The sequence below is a fragment of the Protopterus annectens genome, chromosome 11.part0, assembly GCF_019279795.1.
Source record: "Protopterus annectens isolate FY-2018-M chromosome 11.part0, PAN1.0, whole genome shotgun sequence".
Taxonomy (NCBI): domain Eukaryota; kingdom Metazoa; phylum Chordata; order Ceratodontiformes; family Protopteridae; genus Protopterus; species Protopterus annectens.
Genome location: NC_056745.1, coordinates 37,888,870 through 37,905,501, shown reverse-complemented (window position 1 = coordinate 37,905,501; position 16,632 = coordinate 37,888,870).

Sequence of the window (16,632 nt, the reverse complement as noted above, 5' to 3'; positions counted from 1 at the left end):
AGGTTAAGGAGGTTACAACTACTAGACAGTATACAGTGTCTTGTGGACATTGTAATTTCTGCTCATATACTGACAATTCCACTGAATTTGTACATCCTGATACACAAAGGATTTTTGATACCACTGCCACTGCTGATTGCATGACCAGCAATGTGATATATCTTGCAGTATGTCAGGTATGTACCAGTTTTTATGTGGGAAAGACGAACCGTAAATTTAGGGACAGAATAAGAGAACATGCATATCATATAAGGAAAGGATTGACCCATAATGCCTTAGCCAAGCATGTTAGTAACAATGACCACACACACACATTTCTGTTTAGAGCCCTAGAGGTTGTCACCCCGAATAAGAGAGGAGGTGACCTAAGGAATTACACTGAAAGCAGGGAGAGTGATTGGATAGTTAGATTGAGGGCTGACCATGGATCAGGGTTGAATGAGAGAGCATCTATCAAACCCAGGCTTAGGAGACGTAGGCATATTAAATAGACACCCTGCATCACATAACAGTAATTAGGGATAACATAATAGACTAGTTCTCATATCTGTGAGTCTTGTACACATTAGTACATTATTTTAATAAACATATACAGTTCCACTTATATACATATTTGTCCCTTACATGTTCTCATATATATGTTTTCATCATAAGTGTTTTACAGGTCTTAATTTGAAGCATTATTTTATATGTTTTTATTAACATCACATTTCCCTTTTAAATGTTTTTATTAACATCACATTTCCCTTTTAAATGTTTAATTGACTTTGCTGTAATTTAATTGGATTACCTATATATTATGGGACTTGACTTTGTTTTTTGAATTGACCTGAAGAAGCTGTACTCAGCGAAAGCGCTTGTCTGTCGAATAAAGAACATATATACCACAGGACTTGGTGGTTCTATTTGGATTACTTGGAATATTTGGAACTCTGAAGGGCTTTGTGTTGGATTTGAACCATATTTGTTTGTTGTCTAGCTTCGCTCCTATCCACTTGCTATCTAACTTAGTATATATAAATCAGTTGTATATTTCACTATGCATGTCTAATTCATTTTCATGTATCATGGGGCTTACAAGAAGCTGCACATAAATGACACTCTCATTATGTTTTCATAAAGAATAATACATTAATATCTTAAAACTAATATCAGTAAAAAATACACCATCCTAGAGTTTTCACTGTGTAATACCATAACCCTCCTATAACAGAGGCCCATGGGATATATGCAAATGACCCTTTAAGGACATACTAGTGTTTCAATTACATGGCTTCTGAATGACGACTTTGCAGTTTTTGCTGAATGGTTTGTCTGTGTGACCTTTTTACCCTTTGCTTGAAAATGAATATCAGAATATATGTAGTTAATTTTCTAGAGTGTTTTTGTCTTTTAAAATAAAATTGTACATAGCTTTAACCTTTGTTATATTTCTTTGATGATGCATCTTGAATTAAACAAAATTCATGTTACACTCTCTCAGATATTACTTGTTCCTCACCATGCACAATGCATGCATCATCTTTACACGATTAAACAATATTTGTATTTAGTGATTTACAGCACACAAATTAATTTCTGAGAAATGATAATGAATGTGTCTAATGCAGAAACCATTTGGCTAAGTATGGAATAATAATACAATCTGTCCCATTTGTATCGTGGCAGTTGAATAGATTGCCATTTCCTATAGAAATGTGAGATGAGAACACGCCCTTGAATTGACAAGAAGTTTTAATATGTACAAGCAATATAAGGAGAGTGTGCTACAGCCACACAATTGCAGTAGAGTCACAAAGCATGTATTGACTAGTTCAATTACTTAGCAGGTTCATGTGAGCAAAAGCAGAAGCTCATAGTGAAACCTCGCCCTTTTTTCCACAGATTGCTTACATCCAATTGAATAAACAAGCACACAAACACTTGCTTTCGTACATCTGCATTTATCCCATTTCTGTATCACCCTTTTTTCAATAGAGACTGAAGTACAACATTAATCAGAGACACAAAAAGATGTTTTGCCTTGAAGAAATACACAATGCTGTTAATTACATCTCTTAATTTATATATTTTTTAACACCTATATTGCAGTCACTTGTGCCATAGCCGCATTTACATTTATATAAAAGTAATCAAACTGTATCAACAAATTAACATTAACAAACATTATACCTCACATATTAGCAACCACATAAAAAAACCCACTCGGGGCACAAAACGTAAAAGACACCACAACAGTAGAACCACAAAGGACGCTCCACGGAGAACGGTGAATTAACCACTTTTAATACAAAAGAAACGAACGACTTAGCGCTTTCACCAGTACAACTGGCTTCTTCAGAGTCATTTGAAACTTCACATTGCCATGTATTTATTGCACTTAACCCATAGCCATAGGTTAAAATCAAAATACCCCACCCAATAAAAACATCACACTACTTAATATGTATATAGTCACACAAAATCCTTATAAAAAATTATTATATATATGTATACTGTATAAAAATATATAATATATATATAAACATATATATGTTATAACCACACTAGTAATTAATAATGCAAAAACATAATAAACATAATTGATTTAACTGATTTAACAATATATAGTGTTTACACCCAGCTTTGACAATTAAAAATTTCATTAAATTTGTTGAGATTTCAACTTCAAAAGGGGTTTTAAAGACACACTATCATTAAGCCCAGGGGGGTTTAGTGCATCAAGTCTTAACTGCCATTCTGTTTCTAGGGCACCCACTTTGTTTATCGTGTCCCCACAACCATCAAACTCAAAGATCCGTCCTACCACAAAAAACAAGAATTTATTGAAATTGGAACATGTAGTGCTGTGTAGGTATAACGCATTGTGTGTGTAATTTTTTCTAATGGATCTAACGTGTTCAGATATCCTGACTTTTAACCTCCTAATGGTCTTACCTACGTAGAATGCCTCACATGTCATACACGAGGCCACGTATACTAAATTCTTAGTATTACAGTTACATTGACCAGGACGTGGTATAGTATATTTGTAACCCCACACACATAGATAGGATCCTTCACTGATAAATCTACACCACCTACATGCCCCACATTTTCTCATACTTGATTTAAATTGAGGTTTGGCTTTTCTTTCCAACATTCCCTTCAAGTTGTCACCTCTACCATAAACAATCAGAGGATCAGGGCCCACTATCCCTTTCATTTCATCACTTAAAACGCTTCTCCAAAGGCTTTTCACCGTTTTACCTAAATCTGGTGCTCTATTATTATAGTTTAACACAAGACAAGCTCCAGAATACTTGCCATCAGTTTTACTACTTATTGAAACCCCGAGTGCAAAATGGGAATAAACCTAGTAGCCCTTCCTCTGACCACATCCTTTTTAATTTTGAGAAGCAATTTCAAAGGGTAACCACGTTCCAAAAACATTCCAATTAATTTAAACATCTCCACCTTAAAAATTTCCTCATCACTCACTAATCTTGATGTCCTAACCATTTGCCCCTTGATAACCCCTTTCCTCTGATGCCACGGGTGACAACTATCAAAATGTAACAGGGAATTCGAATAGTTTTCTTTCCTGAAAATGTTACTTGAAAAACCCCCACTCATTTTGCTAATGGTTAAATCCAAATAATTAATAACATCTTCATTCCAAGTGTATATGAATTTAAGAAAATTGGTCGTCCCATTCAAATATTCAACAAATTCACCTGCTGTTTTTTCATCACCCTTCCACAAGATCAACAGATCGTCCAAAAATTTATTGTACAACACAATGTTACTATTAAATCTAGAAGAAAAAACAAACTGCTTTTCCCAAGTAAGTAACACTAAATTAGCAAAAACCGGGGCACACTTCGCCCCCATTGCTACTCCGGACACCTGCTGATATGTTTCACCCTCAAATGAAATAAAATTATTCCTCAAAACAATCTCCATTAAATCATGTAGAAAGTTAAATTTATTTGTATTCACTATGTTACTCCCTACAATACTATCATAAAACCAATCCAAACCTGACTGGTGTGGAATGACCGAAAATAGATTAATAACATCAACTGTCAAAAAACCAAAAACAACACCACTCGTATCCAAAGCCCTAAGTCTTTCAAGGCAATGCCACGAATCTCTAAGTATATGGGCGGTTCCACTGACAACTGGCTTACACATAACATCAATGTATGCCACTAAAGGCTCAGTCTTAGACCCCCTTGCTGCCACAATAGGTCTAAATTGTAAGTTGTCAGTGCCCTTGTGTATTTTTGGAATACCAAACATACAGGGAATTTTTGGAAACTTAACACTCAAATAATAAAATTCTGTCTTGTCAATAACCCCTTGGAACAAAGCATCTTGTAAAAAACAAATCAATTTTGAGGTTCGCTCTATTAATCTCATTGATAGAAACCGTCTTACAAGTCTCTTCATTGTTCAAAATCACAACCATTCTAGAAACATAATCAATTTTGAACATCACTACCATCCCCCCACCCTTGTCAGGTTTCATAAATCTGAACTGGTCAGAAATCCTGTAACATTTCAACAATTCTCTTTCTTCTTTTGAAAGATTGTCTGCTTCCTTAATGTTAGACATGAAGTTTTTTCTAAACTCGTACTCAACCAACCTTTCAAACAATACAATTTCAGCATTAGGTGGCGGTAGAAAAGTACTCCTTCTTTTCAAAACTTGGGTACAAGTATTACAGATCTCCCCATCATTCTGCTTCCCCAAGACTGAGAAAAAAACTTTTAAATGTAGTTGTCTTGTATATAGTTTTAAATTAATGAGTACCCAAAAATTTTAATAAAACTTTGCCATAAAAAACATACAAACTTCTGAGAGGTAAGCGCTTTCGGGTGTTAACCCTTCATCAGACAAAGGTAAAATGGTGCAGAACACAATTTAAATAAGAACACACCCAATGAACAATTAGTGAAATCAATTCAGTAGAAAACCTGCCTATTTTTTAAGGTGGGTTTAATAGGAACAACATCATTGAGCCCTGGATTCCTATGTGCCATAAACTCTAGGATCTTCCTTGACTCTATCTGTTCTGTGTAGTGTTTTATATCACCTCCCCTCTTGTTAAGCCTTACATTGACTATGGCCCTAAAAGTAAAACAATGTGTAGGATGTTCACTAACATGTCTGAACAAAGCATTATGTGTGTCCTTGTTTCTTATACTAGAAAGATGTTGCAATATTCTAACTTTGAACATATTATTCGTCTTGCCCACGTAAAAACATGGGCAAGACTTACAATTAGCCAGATACACTATATCCTTAGTCCTGCAAGTGGCTTTAGCTTTCAACATATGGGTCCTATTGGTAACAGGATGTATAAAAGAAACATCTTGAGAAATATAAGGGCAGGCCTTGCATCTACCACAAGGCTTGCTGCCTACAGATAAAGCAGGGGTATAAGATAAACTAACATGTTCCCCACATAGAATGTCTTTTAGACTCTTATTCTTCCTATATCCAAATACTGGAGTCGGCCCTACTATGGTGTTGATTCTATCATCACTAGTAAGAATGTTCCAGTTGTCCCTTATAATTCCAGTGATATCTTTTATATCACTACTATAAGTGAACATAACCTTAAATCTAGCATCCTGTTTCATTTCTCTTGAAGGTATAGCTAAGTCCCTAGCAGGCCTAGATAACCAGGGCTTATATTTATGACCCCTTTTTACTCTATGCTTCTCTATAACATCTTTGACCATGGTTTCATTATACCCCCTCTCTACAAAAAGACCCTTCAAACTCTCCAATTCATTGTTGAAACAAATATCATCCGTGCAGTTCCTAGATAACCTGGCTAGCTGTCCTTGTACTGTGTTGGGAAAAGTGTATCGTGGATGCATACTATCAAAAGTTAAAAATGTATTTTTCCAACACTCCTTCCTATACAGACTGGTAGAAAAACCTTGTAAAGTCTGTCCTATTGTGACATCTAAGAAGTCTATCTCAGTATAGGATGTTACTTCTGTAAACTTAAAGAAATCTGTTGTGGAGTGTAGAAAATCAATAAATAATTTAAGGGAGATGGTATCACCCTTCCACAAAATAAAATCATCCACAAAGCGTTTATAAAAGCCAATATATGGCTTCCATTCTCTATTGTTAAAATGTACAAATTCTCCCAATAGGCTAGTACCAGGTTAGCATAGGTATTCGCACAGGGTGTGCCCATGGCTACACCCTGTGCTTGCCTATATGTCTGTTCTAGACCCAAAAATACATTATTTTCCAAAACTAACCTAAGTATAGTTGTAACCTGTTTAATATGATGATCTAGGGCTCCATTTTCTCTCAACAATGTATCGATAGCCATTATGCCGTAATCATTGTGTATAACCGTGAAAAGGCTCTGTACGTCCAGTGTAACCATGAGATAATGTGAATCATGAGGGGCCCTAACTAACCCTCCAAGTGCCTTCAAAAAATCTCCTGTGTCTATTAGTATATTTTCCATTTTATTAACATATGGCCTAAGTGTGGTTTCTAACCATATAGAGGCATTTTCTGTGACCCATTTTCTACCTGATACTATGGGTCGTATCGGTGATGTTAGAGACGTGAATGCGTCTATGGCTTCCCGTCAGGTGGATAATGCCACTACGTCGGAGACACCATTCGCAGTGGATTCTGCAAACACGACAACAGTGAATGATGAGCGGCTTGGCCCAAGATTCCTTGACAGAACGACATTTTTTGGAAACTCTACCAGTACCCGTGAAAAAGAAGACAGGGGCGTGGAAGCGCTCCTTAAGCGAGCAGAGACCAGCGCAAAGCGGAGAACATTAGAGTGACTACTTGTGGTAACTGCGACAATGATAACATTGTATATAATTTGTCCTCATATGTTTTGAATGTTGAGGAGTTATATGTGTTGAACAAGGGTTTGTCATTTGTCCCGAGCAGGACTTGCAATTATCAAGATGTAGTCATGGATCTCATGCTTTTGCAGGGAGTGGCTCTTAGAAATATGTTTGGCAATGTTGTTAATAGTAGTTCCACACTTAGACAGCCTAGCACGTTTGTTCCTCCATTGACACCATCTTTACAACTGTTTATTAATGCCTGTGAAAGGGACCTTATGGCATACTTTCATAATGGTAGTACTCAGAAATATTATAATTTAACTGCATTACAGAGACAAGCCCTGCAAAATTTATGTGATAATAGAGATATTACCATTAAGATGGCTGATAAAGGAGGGGCCATAGTTGTGATGGATACATTGGTATATCACAACAAATTAAGCCAGCTACTATCTGACACACACACCTATAGATTAATGAACCCTTTAATGGTGAAACATATGATAGAGAAAGTCCACAAGACCTTGGAAGAACTCTTGGATGACATGGTCATAAGTGAAGAGTTATACAATTTTCTTAGAATGGAAGGGGTTGTTATACCACTCTTCAAAGGCCTGCCTAAAATACATAAATCTTTGACAGACCCCCCGATACGACCCATAGTATCGGGTAGAAAATGGGTCACAGAAAATGCCTCTATATGGTTAGAAACCACACTTAGGCCATATGTTAATAAAATGGAAAATATACTAATAGACACAGGAGATTTTTTGAAGGCACTTGGAGGGTTAGTTAGGGCCCCTCATGATTCACATTATCTCATGGTTACACTGGACGTACAGAGCCTTTTCACGGTTATACACAATGATTACGGCATAATGGCTATCGATACATTGTTGAGAGAAAATGGAGCCCTAGATCATCATATTAAACAGGTTACAACTATACTTAGGTTAGTTTTGGAAAATAATGTATTTTTGGGTCTAGAACAGACATATAGGCACAGGGTGTAGCCATGGGCACACCCTGTGCGAATACCTATGCTAACCTGGTACTAGCCTATTGGGAGAATTTGTACATTTTTAACAATAGAGAATGGAAGCCATATATTGGCTTTTATAAACGCTTTGTGGATGATGTTTTTATTTTGTGGAAGGGTGATACCATCTCCCTTAAATTATTTATTGATTTTCTACACTCCACAACAGATTTCTTTAAGTTTACAGAAGTAACATCCTATACTGAGATAGACTTCTTAGATGTCACAATAGGACAGACTTTACAAGGTTTTTCTACCAGTCTGTATAGGAAGGAGTGTTGGAAAAATACATTTTTAACTTTTGATAGTATGCATCCACGATACACTTTTCCCAACACAGTACAAGGACAGCTAGCCAGGTTATCTAGGAACTGCACGGATGATATTTGTTTCAACAATGAATTGGAGAGTTTGAAGGGTCTTTTTGTAGAGAGGGGGTATAATGAAACCATGGTCAAAGATGTTATAGAGAAGCATAGAGTAAAAAGGGGTCATAAATATAAGCCCTGGTTATCTAGGCCTGCTAGGGACTTAGCTATACCTTCAAGAGAAATGAAACAGGATGCTAGATTTAAGGTTATGTTCACTTATAGTAGTGATATAAAAGATATCACTGGAATTATAAGGGACAACTGGAACATTCTTACTAGTGATGATAGAATCAACACCATAGTAGGGCCGACTCAGTATTTGGATATAGGAAGAATAAGAGTCTAAAAGACATTCTATGTGGGGAACATGTTAGTTTATCTTATACCCTGCTTTATCTGTAGGCAGCAAGCCTTGTGGTAGATGCAAGGCCTGCCCTTATATTTCTCAAGATGTTTCTTTTATACATCCTGTTACCAATAGGACCCATATGTTGAAAGCTAAAGCCACTTGCAGGACTAAGGATATAGTGTATCTGGCTAATTGTAAGTCTTGCCCATGTTTTTACGTGGGCAAGACTAATAATATGTTCAAAGTTAGAATATTGCAACATCTTTCTAGTATAAGAAACAAGGACACACATAATGCTTTGTTCAGACATGTTAGTGAACATCCTACACATTGTTTTACTTTTAGGGCCATAGTCAATGTAAGGCTTAACAAGAGGGGAGGTGATATAAAACACTACACAGAACAGATAGAGTCAAGGAAGATCCTAGAGTTTATGGCACATAGGAATCCAGGGCTCAATGATGTTGTTCCTATTAAACCCACCTTAAAAAAATAGGCAGGTTTTCTACTGAATTGATTTCACTAATTGTTCATTGGGTGTGTTCTTATTTAAATTGTGTTCTGCACCATTTTACCTTTGTCTGATGAAGGGTTAACACCCGAAAGCGCTTACCTCTCAGAAGTTTGTATGTTTTTTATGGCAAAGTTTTATTAAAATTTTTGGATACATAACAGCACCGTTCCAGAGTTCTTTTGTTTTTGTGGCTTCTCAATCGTTGTTCTCTGGTTGGGGTATCAGCACCAAGCATTTGTTTTTCGGATAAATTAATGAGTACATGAGCAATATCCAATCTAAAATTAGGTACAAAACTAATGCCTTTACAAAAAAGGTCAAAATGTACATCACTAATTTCAATGTCAGTATAGTTATAAATGCAAAAACCATTTTTCCTCAAAATCTGATGTGTCAAGGCTTCACATCCCTCCAAACACATTTCCCCATTGTTGCCATCATGCAAACTCATGGTACATGGTAACTCATATCAATGTCATCCCACCAACACCATTCAATGACAGTTTGCCATTATTTTGTACAATACTGCAATTCAAATTCAAATCTACATCATTATTGTTCATAAAATAATTGTCATCACCATAAATTAATAACGACCCCTCCTGTTGGCTCTCCCCCCCCCCCCGCATATAAGACACTTGCGGATTTCCCACAGTCTGCCCTCTGTTCATAAGTCTCTCTGACCTCCGCTGTCCATTCTGTTGCTCTAAAAAATCATTGTGGACCGGTTCCACAAAATTGTCATTGAACACAGTGTCTTTAGGGTTTTCTTCCCCATAACTTGATGGAAATTTAAAACCCGGGGGGTATGCACAATTGTTTTTATAATCTGCAGTGTCCCTTGCAAGCTTTTTCTGCTTCAAAGCCAAGTTCTTATTTACAAAAGTCTCAATATTCATAACCACTTTATCAACGTTACTCTGATAATGCTGAAACAAGAGGTCGCTAGTAATACTCACATTTAATTTACTAATTTTGTCCTGCATTTCTAACAACTTGACAACTCTGTCTCTCTCTCTGTATATATATATATATATATATATATATATATATATATACACACACACACACACACACACACACACACACACACACACACACACACATATGAACCTATGAACCTTTGAACCTATAAAAAGAGTCGTTGATTCACGATACGCTTCTGTACCCTCATCAATCCCCATGGGTCTCTTGCAAATTCGCAGACCCTTCGGTACCTGGTTTAACTCTTTAGATTTTTAAGGAACAGGCTGTCAAGTTGAATCACTTTGAACTTGATGCACATCTTCTCATATTGGTTGATTTGTTCCCTCAAGGACGGTAGCATCTTTGCTTTGTTTTCCATTACCCCTCCATTACCGAAAATCGGCGTCTGGAACCAGGAAGTGAGGTCGTGTTTCCAGCCCTTCGACCCAGAATCAACCACCGGAGCCAGTGGTGCTTTGCTAGTACTAGGCTGTTTGAAAACAGCCTCACTGTGCAAAATGTTTGCATTTTCCTCCAGTCCCGGAGGAATAGTGTTAATGGGTGAGTGCAAGGTGAACAGTTCCACTTGGGAGTCTGTGGGGCTGACTGCCGATACCACTCTACTCCCCGACGCTTCTCCTGAATAAGCTTTGTTGAGTTTGTCCACCACATTAGCTAGTTCCTTCAATATCACCTCCATGTAGCTTGCAATAACCACAAAATTCACCGCACAGCCAAACAACGTCCCCGCGATCACTCGACTATTAGCAACCACATAAAAAAAAAACACTCGGGGCACAAAATGTAAAAGACACCACAACAGTAGAATCACAAAGGACGCTCCATGGAGAATGGTGAATTAACCACTTTTAATACAAAAGAAACGAACGACTTAGCGCTTTCACCAGTACAACTGGCTTCTTCAGAGTCGTTTGAAACTTCACATTGCCATGTATTTATTGCACTTAACCCATAGCCATAGGTTAAAATCAAAATACCCTACCCAATAAAAACATCACACTACTTAATATGTATATAGTCACACAAAATCCTTTTAAAAAAATATATATGTATACTGTATAAAAAATATAATATATATATATGAACATATATATGTTATAACCACACTAGTAATTAATAATGCAAAAACATAATAAACATAATTGATTTAACTGATTTAACAATATATAGTGTTTACACCCAGCTTTGACAATTAAAAATTTCATTATACCTCACATATATTGCTATACATGCAACATTACATAAATTATCCAATTCCTGCCCCTTTTTTTGACTTGAAGTCAAACAATGAAATAGCAACCACAATCCTGTAAAATCACAAAACACTGAATCATCAGAGCAGGTCTTACAGAGGGACAAGTCTTTCTTTTCTTACGCTGATTAGCAGTCAGATAAATAGGATTCAACTAAATTTAGTCAATTAATCCCATATTGACTATGCAACAAATTGCACTGCAGACAATATATATATATATATATATATATATATATATATATATATATATATATATATATATAAAGGGGTGACATTCAAATTTTAAATCTAGACCATGAAATGAATAAGGCTTGATCATCTTAACATATGTGTGTATATTTTATATGATATACTGACTGTAACCAGAAGAGATTTTTGGATGAATCAACTTATATTTGTATTTGTTATACTATGTAATTATCTTGGTAGCTTTTTAGTTCCCACAGCTCATATTTGTATTTTCTTATGTGTGTATTTTTTCATGTTATATATTCTCTGTAACTTGTGGGGCACTTCCCCCCGAACCTCTGCTGAAAATGGGTTACCCACACCCAGTTAGTCTATCCGGGTATGCAAGCATAAAATAACATAAATAAATAAATAGCTAAATCTTTCTCCATCTCTCTCTCTCCCTCCCCTCTCTGTCTCTCTCTCTATATATATATATATATATATATATATACACACACACACACACACACACACACACACACACACACACAACTATATAGGTTCATAGGTAAATAGTAGGCTGGCTGCCCTTGTGGGACATTTTAAGTCTAAGTCCAGCCAAGTTCACTTTTTGGGCTCAAATAAACCTATCCATTTTTGGATAGGTATGAATTATCGTGTATGCCTCATATATATAAAAGGAAAACAGCCAAGGTAGAATTTAAGAATTTTTTGTTTACAGCTAACCATTATTCATTTTGATGGGTGAAACCCTTGAATAATGTCATAAATCCCTAGTCTGATGTAGAATCAGGAAGCAAATTGATTTTCCACTTAGATATCAAATAGGATATAATAAAAGTGCAACAGCCATGTATTTATACACTATGTACATCTGACAAAATGTAATTAGAAAAACTGAGATTACGTGTTTGTGAAACTTGTGATGCTTTAAGTTGTCGGAGCACATTATGTGCAATGTTTTTGATATTTTAAATGCATAACATTGCGAGGGGAAATTGTGGAGAATTTTGTGATACCTAAGATGCATTAAGTTATTAAAAGGAAATTTTGTGGAATGAGAAAAGGGCTTAACTGCAACAATTTATAGTAGAGTACACACAAGTATTAGCAAGTATATTTTTACTGGTGAGTTGTGCTTTACGGGGGATGCATTACATCACACTTGATTTACAGAACCAAATGCAATGGACTTCCTTCCATGGAGACCATAGGTCCTACAGGGCACATGTCCCAGAACTCTAACTAGAGGTGGGACAAAGGGGACTACTATACCCAATGCAAGCTGTCAGGAACATGACGGACAGGTGCTGATGGTGACAGAGTTGAGTACCATATTATGGCTTCATAAATGAATGTCAATATTGCATTTGGGGTTAGAGCTGAAGTTCTGAGGTACTTAGTGTGAGTGTGGTGAGTATGTAGAAACTATAGCAAGCTGATTGCTTTAGTTACAGGAAATGAGGAGAATTTATTGTCTACAGCTTTGAAAAGATTATTTTTGCTCCTCAGCTTTGAGATAAGAAGGCACCAGTTTGGGGCGGGGATGAAATGGTCTAGCTACAGTTCTGGTAAGTCTTACTTTACCCAGTCTAGGACATGATGAACTGGAATCTCTGAATCAATTCTTGGTGAACCATGTGCAATGAATCAAGACCCCCAAAATATGTGACTCAACAAAATGTATGATATAAGCCAATAGAAGTCACAATGCATTTCTAGGTAGAAAGAGTCTAAAGAATGAGGTATAAAAGACTGCAAGCAGTGTGGCAAGAGGGATTGCAAAAGGAGAAAACAAGGGGAAGAAAAAGTGAATTATACTGTGAATCTGACAATATACTCTCTCAACTCTACTCATAGTCTATGAATACTAGAAAGGATACTGCAGACATTTCAGCTTTAACTATGGAAATAGTAGGACTACAGGTCAGTTTGGGAAAAGCTGGACAGTTTACATTTAATTATCCACATATGTATATGTTTTATGAAGTGTAAAAGAAAGTTTGACTGAGAGAAAAATGAAGTTATCTGTAGAACACAACAATAGAGATGAAAGAAAAGAAAAGGTTCCATACAAATAAAAAGTCAAGGAGAAATGTGATGAAATGCAATACTAGAAGGCTTCAGCCTTTGTCATTGCTGAATACAGAAAAGAGGAATGTGAAATGGCAAACATACCTTGCAAAGGCAAGAGTTGTAGACATTCAGTAGCTTAAAAAATAGAGCAAAAGAAAATGTAATGAATGGCAAAAGGCAAAAAAGGAAGAAAGATGGAAGATCAGCTATTAGTTGTGGGAGTTAAAAAAATCAGAGAATATAAACAGGCAGCAGAATGGAAATATGTGAGCTGTGTAGAAATGAAAGAGTAGTTGAGAGGATATTTACAAGAAGCCTAATGTAAAGGGAGCATGTTTTACTGTGTAAAAAGCAAAGCTACAAATTATGAGATACTTTCAGTTTATCAGCAAGAATTATATATATAAGGAAGGTGAAAGAAATGCTGTTAAAGGAAAGTCATAAGCACGATATGACTTGTTGTAATTAATGATATGGGCAGAGTGCTTTGGAAGGATACACTGTGCTTAATGCATAAAAATGATTACTTGTGGAAGGAAAAAAAGTTGAGGGAATCATTGTTAGGTACAGTACAGCAACACTACAAAAGCATTTTGTTGCTGTGCATTTTAACTGGAACCTTGACTGATGTCTTAGTTTGAGAAGAGCTTTAATGGGCACCACAGTTTTGCAGCAGTACACCAGGTCAGAGAGGACTGTTTTTCCAATTTTAACATAACAAATAAAATAAAATAAAATAATAATACGAATAGTAATAATAATTATTTCCATCTCACTCATGCAAATTAGGGAAATTGAAGGGGTGTTGACTTGTAGGATTTGCCTATACAACATCGCTGAGAAGGAGTCTCGATCTACGTGCACACAAGCAGAGTTGGTGACCATATGGGAAGTTTTAGTGCTTAAATGATAGTCACACATTTGTATACACTTCCAGGGTATATACGAATCAGTATCAATACTAAGCCTGCTGAAAGAAAATGGTTGGACAATACCCTTAATGTCGCTATGAAAAACTTGGGGTTTGTGGGGACAATAATGCTGGGTAGATAAGAATGCAGTTTCTTGCTCCTTTGTAAATGGTAAACTGTATATGCAATATTACTTTTGCAGTAGCTCTGGAAACTTCAGAATGTCATTCAAAAAGTGACTGTACTTAGAAAGGACAGTATTCTGACTGGAAATGGAGTTTTTTTTTTAACAAATACATATTACCTGCAGTTGCCAGATAACTTTTTTTTTTTAATATGCAAGGTACCATACAAGGGGGTGGGGGATCAGAAAAGGTGCATCGAGGGCAAACTGGTGGTAACCATACCTCTCAACCTTTCAACAGAAGACATCTAGACAAAGCCAGAAATAATTGGGGGGACAAAGGACAAAAATAGGGAGGGATTTAAAATATTACTTTTATAAACTTAGAAAGCTGGTAGAATTACAGATGTTTCATTAAGATATATTTTCTGAAGTATATGAAGTCTGAAACTCAAATGACTGCTATTGTGTACTATTATTTAGTGACTTCAATTATTTTTGATTTGCAAGAAAGCCACAAATGTTAGGAACAGACCAAAAATAAGAGGCAAAAATCTAGACAGTTGAGAGGTATGGTGGTGGCCTAGGCAATGGTTTACATGGTTTCCACAACCTGAAGCTGAGGAAAAAAGTCTTTGATACTTCAGGATGAAAAGAAAAAAATGCTATAGGCAAAACTATACTTTTTTGCATCTACAAACACACACACACACACACACACACACACACACACACACACACACACACACACACACACACACTGCAAATCAATCGCAGCTGCTTAAATGAAAACAGATACTGTTTTTTTACTGCCTTGCACTTTGATTGATCAATTGGCACTCACATCTCATAATGTGAACTGCACCACTGACTGAAGGAAAGGCATGAGTGAGATTGTAGCTGCTTAAATGATTACAAAGACTGCTTGCAAAGACTGATGGGCACCTCTGTTACATGCCCATTTGTCCCCTCTAACTGCTTACACCTTGTACAGTCACCCACTTTAGTGTTTTAGTAAGAGCGCTGACCATAGAAAGAACAGAAACTTTCTCAGTAGCAAATCGCTTGACTGTTGAAAGATGAGAGACATTCCCCAGTGTCAAATCACTTGACTGCTGAAAGACCAGAGATATTCCCAGGGCCAAGTCACACAAGAGTATGGACTTCAGTTACAGGCACAGCTGTCAACCTCTTAGCACAAAAAAATGGACAAAGACAAAAATAATGGGGTGATAAAGCCCCCAAAATAGGGACAAATTGTGTAAATATTGCTCTTATAAACTTAGAAAGTTGCTAGAATAAAAGCTCTTGTGTTACTATGCATTACCTGAAGGATATAAAGTCTGAAACTCAAATGCCTGTCATCATTTAGTGAATTCAATCCTCACTGATTCGTGACAAAAATCCAGATAATCGCACATTTTATGAGGAACAGATCAAAAATATGAGGCACAAATCTAGACATTCTGCAAAAATTTGAACAGTTGAAAGGTATGGTTACGCGGTGATACAGTACAGTGGATGAACAGAGAGATTAATTTTTTTAGTTAATCTGTAAACCACATGCATCAAAATATAGCAGTTTTCTTTGGTTCAGAGATTCTAAGGACATGAACTCATGTTAGAACTAACAACTGCTAAGGTCATTAACCATATTAGAAAAAGTCCAAGAGTGTCCTTCAAAAAGTTCTTCACCTAAGTAGTTATAGGTAACAGTAATATACAGATCACAAATATGATTTGATGGATTCATGCTTGTGGAAAATGACTTCTGCATTCTACCACATCCCAGTAATCTATCCCTATCATTTCCCATGACTCATCCCCATTAGTTCTTTAGCTTACCCACATCTGGAAATTATCTAGCCACATTTCCACATTTACACCAACAAGACAATGTGGCAAAAGAATGTATAATGCAATAATGGCCTCTGTATTGTTTGTGTCTTTCGGCTTTTCCCGGTTATGGGTCGCCACAGC